This window comes from Acromyrmex echinatior, chromosome 3 (genome assembly GCF_024713525.1).
Source record: "Acromyrmex echinatior isolate Ae372 chromosome 3, ASM2471352v2, whole genome shotgun sequence".
NCBI lineage: Eukaryota > Metazoa > Arthropoda > Insecta > Hymenoptera > Formicidae > Acromyrmex > Acromyrmex echinatior.
The window spans coordinates 13,110,315-13,126,186 of record NC_141854.1 but is presented as its reverse complement, the minus strand read 5'-3'; the positions used below and the strand labels follow the sequence as shown (position 1 = coordinate 13,126,186).

The 15,872-nt window shown below is 29.7% G+C and overlaps 1 protein-coding gene across 1 annotated transcript in view; it reads right to left on the bottom strand.

Annotated features, from left to right (window-relative positions):
- The window catches only part of LOC105153215 (uncharacterized), a 258,749-nt gene that overhangs the window by 166,799 nt on the left and 76,078 nt on the right, over nucleotides 1–15,872 (bottom strand). The window contains exon 3 of the mRNA XM_087404953.1: nucleotides 2,562–2,639. The gene's annotated coding sequence lies outside the window, so the exon portion shown is untranslated. The remainder of the gene's footprint in view (nucleotides 1–2,561; nucleotides 2,640–15,872) is intronic.

Below are 15,872 nucleotides of genomic sequence, written 5' to 3'. Positions count from 1 at the left end.
TAATGAAAGAATGTTATTTATTTCACATGAGCATTAAAAAATACATTAATGAAAGTACTTCCCATCACTTGTAAAACGCTACGAATTAATTCCAACACCTAATATTTAAATTAATAAAAAAAATTAGGAACATATTTTATCTCTCAGAGAAAGATGTTCATTATAATATAAATAAATTTTTTATATGATTTGATCACGCGTTAAATCTTTTATTTTTATAATAAAATAATTCAGATATAAATTATAAATTAGAATACGAGACAAAATCGAGAGATATGTACGTATAACATTTTATATTTTCATTGGTCAGATAATTATTTTAATATTAAAACACATTATAAGATAATCACTTATTATTTAAATTGTTAACTATATGTAGGTAACGACAAGCACGCACATTTTTCACCGTAATTAATACGAGATATTTTGCGAAAAATAAATTCAGCAAACTATTTTCTAAATAGGTTTTCTTGTTCTATTCTAAATATCTCACAGGTGCGATATAAATAATACCTATGCGATATTATTTCATTATATGCATGACTTAGTTTTATACGTTCTAAATGTAGAAAATATATTTAATTATAGCAAACAGGAATAATTTCAATAACAGAATTTGAATTATGTATTTTTTCATGTAATATATATCACATTTAACGTTCAATACTTCTCTTATCACGGAATACAAAAATAATCAGCACCATCTATGATTTTGCAATAAAACCTATTTAAACATATGTGAAAAAAATAAAACATATTACTCAAAATCTTTTTAAGCTAATTTAATATATTTGATTGTAATCATTATATGTCGCATGACAGTAATTAAATAAAAATGTTATTAGAAAAATAAAAAGAGAAAGAGAGAGACAGACCCACACACACACGCGCGCGCGCACGCGCGCGCACACACATTTCATAATTGCTACATATATTGTAAATTAGTATGTAAATTTTTTAGAAATTCTCTTAAATAATATATACTTACATTACTTACATATATGTACATGCATATATAATTTAAAATAAAGAAAAAATAGATATGTATATTCTGTCTTTCTCTTCCTCTGTCATATAAAATCGATATGTTTTTAATATTAGTTTTATGTTTATGCAGATGTTTACGGTGATGTTTACTTTAATACGTATAAGATTATTCTCGCTTCATGCATATCCTTGACTAAATACCTTATTAATACCTCAAGCGCAATGTGGATTGCGAACGCACAATCTGTAGCATTCAAATCTCGGAGCTCTAGGCGGCTTAGACCCATACATCTGCTGCCAATCAACGATTGTCGATAGTTACCATATCGACAATTCCACGCAATGTGTGATACCGTAATAATATTCGATAAAATTTTTGTCATTATTATTAAAGCAAAAAACTTTTAATTAACTTAAATATATAGTTATCTTTCCTCAAAAATATTAATTATTTGCCTTTAGATGAGATAAAAATCTCAGAAAACAAAAATAGATTCATATAAGATTGGAAGCAACACTCTGCTCGCTTTTGTGCGAACAAGTTCTTAGCCGAAGCACGATTTCAGGATTGCTCGGACCACGGTAACGCGTTCGTTTTCCAGAGCATCATTTTTCATCCGTCGTCTCTCATCTGGAATCTCGACTATGATTTATCGCGCCACCGCACCGCATCGTCGAAAAACTTGCTAATGCGTACCGCGCAACGGCAGGATGAAGATGCACTGCCGTTTCTACAACACGAGAAATTCCGCAAGTATCGACAGGGTTTTCATCGAGCGCGTTAGTAGAAATTAATCTCAGTTTCGTCGCCATCCACGCTTTTGCACCGTAAAACTTCGCAACTTCTAGTCAAAGAATAATATTTAATCTGCTATTTCAATACCAACTTTATATATAGAATTATTCACCATCTGTCTCTAATCAAGTCTAATGCATTTATTTCAGTAACTTATATACTGACACTATGAAAAGTGTCAATTCGTTGAAAATTATTGGAAAATCTCAATTAAAATTTTTTCTAATATACAGAAAATTTTGGAAATCAATGAAATGCAAAAGCATTTAAAATTATATTTAAAATTACGTAAAATTTAATTATTTCACATAATTAATTTAAAAAATTTTTTTTGTTATGTATATAAATATAAACTCATTTAATATTAAAATGTGTTTTTTTATGTGTTTTTCAAACAAATTTTATTTCAACGGAGATATAATTGTTAAATTATTTAACATTTCTAAAATTAATTACATGATTTCCGATATAACTTTTCTAAGAAAACTTTTGTTTAAAATTTATTACAGGATCAGTATTTTATTAAAAAAAAAAAAATTTGACAAATTGTAGAATAAAACAATGAATATTTAAATGAAAATTGGATATATTCGTTGCAAAACGAATATATCCAATTTTCATTTAAATATTTATTATCTTATTCCATAATTTGTCAAATATTTTTTCAATAATATAAAAGCTTATAGAAAAATTTAAAGTTTGCAGCAATACTCAAGAATTCTTATATAATGTTAGATTTGCAATTTAAAATATACGTGCTAAGATGCAAACAACTCACCAACTGGACGTCGTTGTCTCCAAGAATTTCTGGCAGTCATCGCGCTTCTTGGCACAGAAATTGAGGCGGCTGCTTTGTCTGCAACATAAACATTGATCGGGAATGAAATACCTGCTCATATTAAAACGTAATTTGTGATCGCGATTATTAGACACGTCGTTTGATCATTGTTCGATTAGAAGGCCATTGGGGTTTGCCTTGCTGCATGCGAACCTTGGCACGTGTTGCGCCAAAAGTTGGCGCCGTTTGGTGCGTCGATAAAATCTCAATTATAATCTTTGACGTATCACACAAGAGACCGATTTATCTATAATCGGTCTACATACAATCCCTTAATATTAATAACCAAATGGTATTTTTTGCTAATATTTTATATTAATGTTTTAATATAATAAAATTTCAACATGAAATTAACATGAAATTTCAATAATTTAGTTCCTTATTTATTATATGAAATTACTGAAGTTTTATAATTTATTATAAAACTTTATTACAGTAGCATATATTCTTATATTATAACATAAATATCTATATATTAATAATATATTATTTTTAAACGTAATTATATTGTTAGCTCTGTATCATTAGGTATATGTATGTTAGCGTCATCACGACAATACTAGATTTTTAATTTACCAATCAATATTTGATCATAAAGGAGGATGTTAAGTTTCGGCTGTTTTTCGACATAATGGAGTTCCAAGGTATACAAATTCTGTATTATTATAAAGAGTTACTTAAGCGAAGTCAAGTATCGCTTATTATGAAGAAACATCAATAATATAGCAGAAAATGTTATATCAACAAGAATAAATTAAAAAATTGTTAAATAAATTAATAAACGGTAATAAAAACTATCTTTAGTATTTAAGCACGTAAAATAATAAGCGTATTTGTTATTCAAGCTGGAATTCGAAATAAAACGATTATTTTACATTGAACTTTGTCACTCATTAATTGCTTGAAAATTTTCTCCAAGTTACACGTATTAAGTAACACTATAGTTCTTGTTGCTATTCTCGGCGGTTCTGTATCTTATGTAACAATTTTTCATTTATAAATGTAATAACATTCAATTTATTATCTTTCATCACGATTTTTCTTATATTCCTGATGTTTTCTCAAAATAATAAACAATACGCCATTCAACTTGACTTAAGTAATCCTTTAATGTGATGTATAATTTGTACATCAAAATGTATTTCAAACTTCAAAATAATATCATTTATCAGAATCATTAAATGTAATAAATATTTTTAATAGAATGTATTATACAAAAGATAAATAAACCAAGAACGGACCAAGGAATGAAACCATTCTAATTTATCATTCTGTAAGATTACGTCGGAAATCCTTACTCTTTAATGCGTCGATAAGATCTCAATTGTAAAGTGAGATATATAGAAATTGACCCTCCACACGTCACGTCAGCATAAAAGGAAAGTAAACGTGTAATAGGCGTATATGAAGCTATACTACACTGAAGGAATCTAGACTATTATCTGGCAGACACTCTCATTGGCTTACGGCACGACCGTTACAATTTCGCACCGGACGCGCTAGATACGATGAATCGTGATATCTCGTGCTGGATTTAATTGAAGCCCTTACATAATGGTACAGAGTTAAGGTTTATCTACTGTCAAGGGTCAAATATGTTCTGCGAAAAGTGAGAAACGGAATTATCTCCTCCATATCTATCAGGCAAGATCTCGCGCACGCCATTCACGAATTACTTGAAAGGACAATTTTATGGATATATAGTTATTATCATTTAAAAGTCTGAATGACAAAAAAGGTATTATTATGCACAACGAACGAAATTATTTATCCTTTTATTTGATAAACAGCAACCGATTAATTAACGCAACTACAAATTAAAAATAAATGTTACATAAATAAATGAGATGCAAATTTACATCACGAAGTTCTAGAAGAAAATACATAAAATATTTCAAACAAATATTTGCAATAAATAACATGCACTGATTTGCAATATCGTATATTAAACAAATATAATTTTTTTTGCAAAAATAAATAAATAACTTCTATTTTAATAGAACAATTTTAATTTCATTAGCTTTGACTCATTTTATTATAAATGTAACTTATAATAGTTTTTTTCACTCTCTCATTAATTGTGAAAGATGACATGTGAAATAAAAAAATAGAGTGGACTCGTCCTAATTGAAGAGCACTGCAAACTGCTATAAAGAGCTAGCAGCATCTTTCATTATCAGTGGAACCGCAAGAAAAGTTTAAAAATCTTTTTACTCTCTTTTCTGCATTTCCTTACAACTGTCTTAAAGAAAAATATGATGGAAAGATTTCTTACATTTTATGTACTTTAAAAGTTTCTAATTATTTCCAACATTACTCTTTTTTTTTAAAAATAGTTATAATAGATACTTTTCATACATGCAAAAGAAATTATACTTCAATTAAATATCGCAAACAAAATCTTTATTTATGACTATTTCTGTTTGAATAAATTTTATATAATTATAAAAATAAATTTTTGTGTTAAATTCAATTGTTTTTCCTATTTTTACCATGTTTTGATTTTTTCAGCGAGTAAAAATAAAACTAATATAATCGAAAACTAGCGTGAAATTAAAATCCTTTTAACAACAGGAACCTATTCAAGTTGCACCTTGTTTATATAACTCATTAAATTACTCTCTTTATATAGTTATATGAAGTACATGTACACTATGCACATACATTTATATGCATATAAATTAATTAAGTGATAAAATAAACCATCGTTATGCGGCATCATAATTCGCACAATATCTATATAATAGCACATCGAGATGTTTCCGTAAAATACTCAACCCCTTCACTGTTGGATATAATGGTGCACATAAAGAGAGTTATAAATTCTTCGTGCCAAATAAAATTCTTTTTAGACATATCAAGGAATATGCGAGAAGCAATAACGTACGAGAAAATATCACGTTTTAATTTCAGAAATTAATTACCACGTCATCCGTGGAATATGTATTTCTCCGATTTCGTTAAATATTTCCGTATTAAAGACTGATGAAGATTCATTGCCTTCGTACAATGTAATAATAAATTTTTCACTCATCAGACTCATTCATAGTTAAGAATTCACATTCAATAATTTTTTAAAATTTTTTTTCACTTACTTTTTAAAAATAAATCTGTAACTAAAATTGATTAAAAATTAATAAATATGTTGAACTACATACATATTCTATGTAAACTTTCCGAATGTCTTATTCAATATCTATTTTATATGTGCGTTGAAATTTTTATTCGAGAGTTATAGAAAGCAGAATTATTAAACTTTTCGAAAGATCATAAATGAATTAAAATATTAAAGACAAGGAACTTAAAAAACTACTTTTGAAAAGAAAAATGTCTATTAAGAAAAAACTGATTTATATCTAAAAGAAGGTTATTCTAAATCTTATTCAGATAACATTATGTTCCAAATCGGAACATAAGATATATGTCTTCTAAAGACACGTAACTTTAAAATGTTTTACATTCCGATTTTGGACATGATACTATCTGAATAAGATTCATAACAATCTGTTTCTTATGATATGTTTAAAAAGAAGTCTTTAAAATATTTTGTGTTGTTTGAAAGATTTTTCTTTCATATATATATATATATATATATATATATATATATATATATATGTGTGTGTGTGTGTGTGTATCATTTATGACTTTCTCAATTCCACAATTTCAAGTAAACAAAAATATATGATTATACAGTATAATCCAGATAATATTTCTCGCCACTCATTCATAGGAGATGGCGTAGTTACCAGTTATTCAGTGGAGGTCAGAAAATAAACTCAGTTAATTCGAAACGTCCCTTTGTTCTTTTCTCTCTATATATGAATGAATATATTATTATAATATACTTTCAATTTATTCGTTATTTAGCTTTATTTTCTAGTTCAAAAAATAAATTTGAAAGAAATTTTCTAAAAGCCTATTTCCTACAATATCTAGAAAAATTTCAGATTATTTCTTTTCATATTTCAAAGAGAGGAAGGTCGCAATTTGCACATCGCGCGTTTATGTTAGCGTTGTTACTGAGTTATCACCGGTAACTGCCGCGTAGAAGTAATTACTGCCTCTTCTCGAAAGAGCGGCGACTATTAATCGTCGCTACTGCTTATCATAATTAATTGCAGCATATAACGAGCAGAAGCGTCGCGCCAAAATCCGTAGCTCAACAACATCAGGGGTTCCCACGAAATCTAGCTCGCGTGATATTCAATAGCATGCAAGCCGCGGATTTATTGTCGTTCTGGCGCCGAGCGTTTATCCGGGATGGGTGGCGTTTTAACGGGCTCGATATTTAATGGGCGTCGCCGATAATATTTCTCACCACTTACTCGTCGGCAGTGGTGGAGCAGCTAATCAACGAAGATCAGAAAAAAAAAGATAGTCGCAGAGGAAATAGTTCCCTTAGGACAGATCACTTCCGATAAACTACGTTAATATTGTAATAACGATAATCAGTTCATAAAAATGGGTGCAGTAACATAAGTAATATAGAGAATCAATTTTATTATTTCAGAGATTCTGCATAACGATAGATTTTGCATAAAACCAAGAATACAAAATCATAAAAAATCACAAGGCAATTCTATATTCCATCATAAGGCAATTCTATATTTAGATAATACATCATCACCTAGAATTCTTTTCCCACAACTTTATTACATTGCATTGTGATATCGTCGCACGCGTTTCGATAAGAACATTGACGTTTACAATAATTGAAACTCGATCTGATGACGTTTGTAATAATTGAAAACTGGAGTTACTCCTCAAACGGTGTGGCGAACGATTGCTTGCGATCGATCGTTTCTACGAGAATTCCTATTAAAGTTCCGACAAGCCGGAGTTATACAAGAACTCCGTTCGTGAAGTCGGTAGATGCGCACGTGTACACACGTTAGACACGTATACACTCGTACACGCACACATCGACGTCGACAAATGGCTTTTGTACATCCCTTGGTGCGCGGCAAGACATGCCGCAGGGTTGAAAAACGTGAAAAAGAACGATATTTCGTTCGTGGAATAACGTTTGTAAACCGAAAGGGAGATTACGCGGGTTATGCGGGCGGACATTATAAGCGGTGCCTTTGGTTTGTATCCAAATACAATGTCCCGGCGGCGATATTCGCGATGCGCACGAATGGTCGATACTTCCATTTCCTCTGATCGCTATTCCAATCTCACGACTTGCCAAGAAAGAACAGTTTAAGCACGCGAATCATTTTGTCAATTCTTCTTGATAAATTTGCTGTGATTTTACTGAAGCTAACACTTGATCAATGTGATGACGTCAGCGTCGATAGATGATGACACGATATCACTGTTATTATGTTTATATGTTTTAACAAATTCCGGAGTACTATCTACAGAGTAATGTAATAACGTAATAGAAAGAGGTGCTATTTATTGAAAAACAATCTTCATCCAAAAAGCCGTTAAAAATCAAGTAGAAGTGTAAATAGATCCGAGGGAAATCGATCGATGCTTCGTTTCGTTTTGTTTAACGAGCACTCCGTCTTAGAGCACTTCAACCACGTAAGAGCCTGGGCGTTCCACCATCAAGAGCACTTTTGTCGAAAATCGGCTTTACTATAAACGAGAAAACGAAAATATTTGTAGAGTAATATTGTTTAGATTACCAAGGTTAGAGCGACTAAACACATTATCAGTACTCTGTATGTATTTTTAACGACGAATTGTTCTAATTTACGAACTTTCCCATTATGACGAATCTACGATAAATTAACGGGATTCTTAACGTCTGCCTAGCTAACCCCCCTTCCTCTCCCCCACTAGACCAAATCTTAATAAATAAATTATATAATGCGCTATTTATGCGCTCTCAAAATCCGCAAAAAAATGTTTGCGCTCATTTCATTTAGCCAAAAAAAAATTTGGTGTGGGGGCTGAGTAGGCTGTCAGCCCTCTCCACACGTGTTAATAACAATTTGGAAAATCAAATACATTTATGCGCTATTTATGTGCTTTCATATTCATAGTTTCAATTTTTGCGCTGCATTCCTTAAGGAACTTCCCTCTTGGAGCAAACAGTCATATTCATCCCTAAGTCATTTAAAATTGTAAAATTACACTATACTCCAACCATACAAAATATATTTTCGATTTATACGCTACTATTTCCAAGCAATTTCGATTTTTGCGCTGCAACCTTTACGGGATTTCTCTCTTGGAGTAAATAACAATATTCGCATCTAAATTATTAAAAATTGTGAAAATACATGTTTTAATTGTACATAAATCGGAGATATATTTTGCATAGTCAAATAGCGTAATTTTACAATTTTAAATGACTTAGAAATAAATGTAACTGTTTGCTCCAAGAAGGAAGTCCCTTAAGGATTACAGCATAAAAATCGCTTTGGAAATAGTAGCGCATAAATCGAAGATATATTTTGCATGGTTAGATAGTGTAATTTTGTAATTTTAAACAACTTAGGGATGAATATAACTGATTGCTCCAAGAGGGAAGTGCCTTAAGGGATGCAACGCAAAAATTGAAACTATGTAAATATAAAAGCACATAAATAGCGCATGAATCTTGTGTATTTGATTTTCCAAATCGGTTGTTATTAAGACATGGAGAGGGGGATAGGTTACTCAGCCCCCTCCCCTCGCAACAAATTTTTTTTAGCTAAACGAAATGAGCGCAAAAAATTTCTGTGGATTTTGAGAGCGCATAAATAGCGCATTATTATATAATTTATTCATTAAGATTTAGTTTAGTGGGGGAGGGAGGGGGACAACTAGGCTGATATGAATTCTTAACAGAAAAGAGAACTAAGAATAATGGTAAAGAATAATTAGAATAACACGCGTGCACGTATGCATGTATATAGTGCGCAGAAAGTGTGTTGCAGTTTTGACTTTCGTTTACGTAAGCTTCATTGAACTCGTAAATGTTTCGTATCTAATATTTAATGATATCCGCATGTGATACGCTTGACAGTTTGTAGAGCAACGATACCTCCGAGATACCGTTTATGCTCGATTCAAGTTTCTCTTGATCACACCGAATGAATATCGAATTACGCAAGAAACTAACTAAAATATTCATATAATCCGCTTGTATGCTTTATTAAATTATTAAAATAGAGTAAGGAAATTTTGATCGTTACATGCTATAATATGTAGAAAATCGATAAAAAACATGTGAATTTTTGTTATATATTGATTAAGATAATAATAAATAAATCAATTTAGCAAGTTAACATTATATTCTTGCATTATGTTCTTTAGATTTTTTAAGCTAACTCATTGACACTTAGTACTGACATATACAATCGCAATTCGTAGATTCATATATATATGTAACAGATATAATATAATTTTAATAGATTCATATAAACGTTCTTCATAGATATAGATACCATACATTCATAGAGAGACATTAAAATTAATTTAAAAATTAATAAATTGATCTGTTTTATTTTGTTCTGTTACCTGTAATGCAATTCGTAAAATTATTTCAGAAGTATATTTATCATAGAAGTTTTATTAAAATAAGGAATCAAGTCTTCAGAATAGATAACGAACGTTAATCGAAGATTAATACTTCTTGTCTAAACAAACATAAAAAATATTAAAGTAAATTATAGTTTTATAGTTTTATCATGGAATTATACCTTCCCGCACTCATCTTAATCAAATTTGAACAGTAAAGCAATTCAATGTAACCTGAATTTTCTGTCTATTCAATTTGGCAAAGGCAATCGATTTGGTTGATCGCAGAAGGCCGTTGACGGCATATACCAAGGATGTCAGCAGGTCAGCCGTGGGCTTTGAACCGTTCCTAGCGTCACCACAATGCGTGGACGCCCCGAATCCGCATGTTTGCCGATCTATGTTCGACAGCTTTGACGTGTCTCCCGTGGGGACGTAGACACCAGAGATCAAATCTGGAGATGACCAACCACTGTCCCATCACCGCAAGCAATTCGGGATTGGTGGTACCCGATTTCACGATCAAGAGATATTGTCATATAAACCGTACTATTAGAATAAACTGATTATGGGCTTGATTATATATTTATATGTATATATTTATTATATTTATATAAACTTATATAAAAAATATTTTATCTGATTCTTCTTGTTCACGCATTTTTTAAAAACTTTAACTCGTTTATATTATTGTAACAATAATATAAATATTACGAATAATAAAACCTATTAAAGTACGATATGTTAACTGATACTGAATATTTTTACATTATTATACTATTAGAAGAAAGGGAGCGGTTATGAAACAGGTGGAAGATCATGATATTTTGTATAGAGTTAATGTTACATTCTGGGAGCGATTGTCAAAATTATTTCTTTACAGTCTGCTTAGACTTTATAACATGGCCACTGGTCATTAATGTTTACTGCGTACCATAAAAGCTGCATTTCAATTTTATAAGTTGGTTACATAGCAGACATTTCACACAGGTTGTATGTTTTTGAGAAGTATGTTAATATTAATTTTATAACTTCATTCTAGCTCGGAGGTTTTGAATGTGGCTCTCAAATGATATAATTGAACTAAATTTCGTGAATGAAATATGTAGTGCATGTATCAGATGTGTAAACACTGTAAAGTTACACCTACTATGTACTAGTTGATATTTTATATCCTTCCTCCTATTTCACCGCATTCTTTTTCCCTCTTCAGTTTTTTTGTAAATTACGTTCTTTTTGTATGCTGGATGAACTTCTACCTATAACACTGTTAATGTTGGCTTTCTGGCCAACTTAGTATCAAGAATAGTTATATCACATAAATATCCACTGATTGTGAGTTATATTATTAAAACAAAAAATCCACAACTTCCTCCTTTCCATTAAATAATTCAATTGGTTATATTATACGTATTTTAATTAATAAATATCATAATTATGTAAATAGCTGTACAAAAAATATTTCAAAAATAATTTTGTTGTCTCTGTAAACACAAGTTATTAAAATAAAAATAATCGAAATGTTACTTAAAATAGACTTAATAAAATAAATTTAGTTGAACATTTTGTTAAATAATTAATGTTTTTTTGCTAAAACTAATATTGAAGTATATCGTTTGAAACGTTTCTCTATTATAAGTTTTCTATACTTTTGTATAATTTAAATTAATTTGTATAATTTGTTGTGTAATTTAACTTTTTGAGCGAAGTATTGACCTAATAAGAACATAAATCTTCTAATATTAATTTTAATCTAAATCTTGATGAAAAAAATTTAATTAAATGTTTATTAATATCTGTTAACATATATTAACATTTATTGTTATACATTAACATATATGAACATTGAATATCAATTTATAAAGCACATAACTACAGCGAAATTCGACAAAAACACATATTTCTATAATTAACGCAGTTTAAATAAACTTATGCTTAACACTGTTCGTTTTTCTGTATTTCTATTTCACATTTTTGAAAAATATCCAAGATTTCATCCGACAAAAAATCATAAAAAGTCTTTTCGTGATAAATTGGATTTCAAGTCAAAGTTTATAAATTTCCTTCAAATTCTCTATCTTAAACTTGTAATCGATTTTTAATTCCCTCAAGCATGGCAATTGTTATCAGAAATTTATTGTGGATAAACGGGTTGATCAAATTAATTTTGACTATACGTCCGAAACATATTACTATCGATTATAGAGAAAATAGTAGATATCTGTGTAAATATTTTGAAGCGTATTCAAATTGAGTTCCACGTACTAGATTTAGATAAAAATAGAATTTAATAAGATAAAGTCATAAGTATTATTATAATATTATGCACAGCATTACAAGGCAACTAATTTTTCGTATATATACATTCTTGTTCCCGGATGTCATAAATAATAAAGGTTGTATAGCGTATTAACATGCGAATTGCCGACAATACAGGAGCGAATGTGTCCTAATGTGTATAACGGCATTCATTATGTTACCGCGTGGATTCCGATTTTCATTTCCATTAATTTCGTGTAATTGTAGACGGATGAATGAAATAGGGTACCTATTGTTTCTCAAGCGGACGAACAATACTTGTTACGCTTAGTTCTCTGTTGCACGTCAGCCGCAGAAACATTTCTGTAAGCTATTCTCTCTCACACATCTCCTCGATATGATTAAAGGTTGGTAAATTAATTAAAATCACTCGAGTGTAAAACAAGAAATGTTGGATAAACAATAAAAATTGATAAAAATCGAAAGACGAGAATTCTATATCATTTCTTGTAATATTGATCTCATTGATGTACCAAAAAAAGCAAGCCAGACGGAATCATTAAAACGTAAAAAAATAATACACTATTGATTTGAATAACCTTCAAGACAGATCCGATTGCAATATAAAAATAGATTATTATTGTTCCATGTATTAGCATCGACCTTTAAAACTGTCAGTCAATAAAAATAGGTTACATAACGTTTCAATTATCATCGAGTATAATCATTATGTTAAAATTGAAGAATTAATTATTACAGAATGTATTGTGAATATAAACAATGCGTTTATTTAAAAAATAATTACATTTCTTCTATTTTTTTATGTGTTTTAATCTATTTAGTCTCTCATAATAATCACAAAGAAAATTAGAGAAAAGGAGAGAAATTAATGACAACCAGAAACACTATTTTTTTACGCAATTAATTATGCAACAAAAATATAAAAACGTTTCTCAGATCTTAATCAATAATTGACAGAGTCAAATTAAAATATTAATTAACTACTCATATTTTAATTACATATACATATAATAATATATATTTTTATTATTTCAAAATTTATGCTATTATAAAAAAGTTCCTATTCTTCAAGATTTTATTATTCTTTAACACGGTCTTGAATAGACGAATAAATTTTGAAATGTATTTTGGTTTTTCCATAATAGCGATATTTCTGTCTTTTCCATTATGACATTTATAATTTGTATATTAATTCCTTAATACTAATCGAAATCATTCAAAATGTATAATCACTTACAATCATATGTTAAATTCATCAAACATTTTTACAAACCAGGAGTAAGTGATTCAGCCCGTATCGATATCAGGGAACTTGATCATCTAGATTAATTATCCACAGCGATATCAGGAAACAAGCGCATTTCGTATATGTATTAGGAGAGACAAGACGGCGCATAATCGCATTTTGATTGACTCGACCGACCGCACAATTACAGTAACCTGACTAATATCTTATCGGTATCTATCGAGGCTAGCCACGGCCTCACGCTCGTGCCCGGTCCGGTCAAATCAATTACACAGAGTCATGTAACAATCGCTACAGGAATCAATTCGATACTGTATAACACATGACCATTATCCCATATCGCTCGTACTATTTCCGATACAACATTTCATTGGTTATCGAATTAGTAACGGCGACGCATCGAAGAGACAACGAAAAGGGGACAGGAAGAGACAAAGTGGGTGGACTTCAGAAATGTCTATACACACTTCTCGAGCCGGAACGTGTGTATCTAATTCCATGTTAATCCACTCTATGTCAAACAGTCGCTTTCGAAGTAAACCTGCAACCAGTTCACTGTTCTACATACATAACACGTATGTGCTCATGCTGTTGAGTCCGAGTATATGCAATTACGTATGTCCATATGCGTATATACATACATTAATCGAAAGGCTCATTGGTGACATATAAAATATCTCTATGCAAAAATTCATTTAACACGCCTCTAAAGAAAGCTAAAATTTTTTTAAACTATAAAAATCAATATTTTTTAAAATTTAAAACCGAGAATATAAGAAAATAGAAAAAGAATTCTGGAACTTCTAATTGTTCAAATATTTAATAATCAAAATAATAACACATTAAAATATGGTAAAATTACTTTTAAAAAACTCTCAGAAAACTATATATATATATATATATTAGGTGTTGGAATTAATTCGTAGCGTTTTTAATGAAAGAATGTTATTTATTTCACATGAGCATTAAAAAATACATTAATGAAAGTACTTCCCATCACTTGTAAAACGCTACGAATTAATTCCAACACCTAATATATATATATAAAACAAGTTCACAATTAATTAAAATTATAAATGTAGACTTGAGGAGTAAATTTGATTACATCCTGAATGTAAAAACTCGTTAAACAATTAATGTCAACTTATTTAAACGACAGTAGTCGGATTTACCCGAGAAAGTTTAACTTCTAAACGCAAAAACCGTTTTGTCTCAAGCTCGATCCAATAAAGCGACACTATTAGCACTCATTGAAACTGTGCATTCATTTGCACATACTTGCTTGATTTAAATCTGAATTAAAACACATATGTTAATTCCTTTTATTTTTAATTTTTCATAATTTGCCATTAATGCTGGTCTTGTGTACTATATGTATAAATACCAACTTGTTAGGAAAGTATTTAAGTAGTCCCGCATTTTTAAGTTAGGTATCGCGGTTCTATTGGAATTTGCATTATAAATCTGAAAGAATTTTAAAGCACATGCAGCAAGCATAGTGATCATAGTTTCCGAATCGTCAATTGTTACGAAACGGAAACCACTACCGAAATCCCGCTAAACGGGAGAACAATAACTACGAGAATTAATCGCGCAAATTTTTCAACGTGCGAGGCACCCGCCATTGATGCCGGACCGATGCCGACGCGAGAACAATAAAGCTTTATTGCTGTAGCGAGTAATTGAGTGCGAACCCTTGCTCACGTGTACCAAAGCTATCAACATAGACTGTAGAAATGGGGAATTGCATTTGTTTAAAAAATAAATAAATATCCTATTTATATGCATAAAAGCTTGATGTAAAAATCGATGAATACTTATATCATAATAGATTTAATACGCAAATGGAAACTAAACAAAAAAAATTGAATTCAATCATTTATATTATTACATTTATATTATTTATACATATAAAGCATAATAATGGCAATTTTAAATCCATTTTTTAATCCTTCTTTAAAAAAAATTATAATTTATAATTACTCAAAGTTGTAATACAAAATAATATTTTTATATGTAAAAAATATTTAACAGTTCTTTATTTAAAAAAAAAAAAAGATTAAAAAATGGATTTAAAATCACCATTATTATATTTATATGTATATGTATAAATGTAATAATATGAATTAAATTTTTTAATGAATTAAATTTTTTTGTTTAATTTCACATATGTTTATTGGACAGTAAAGAACAGTCAAAAAATTATTGCAAAAATATGAATAATAAAATTTCAGAGTAATTATACATAACGATGTGCACGTTCGTAA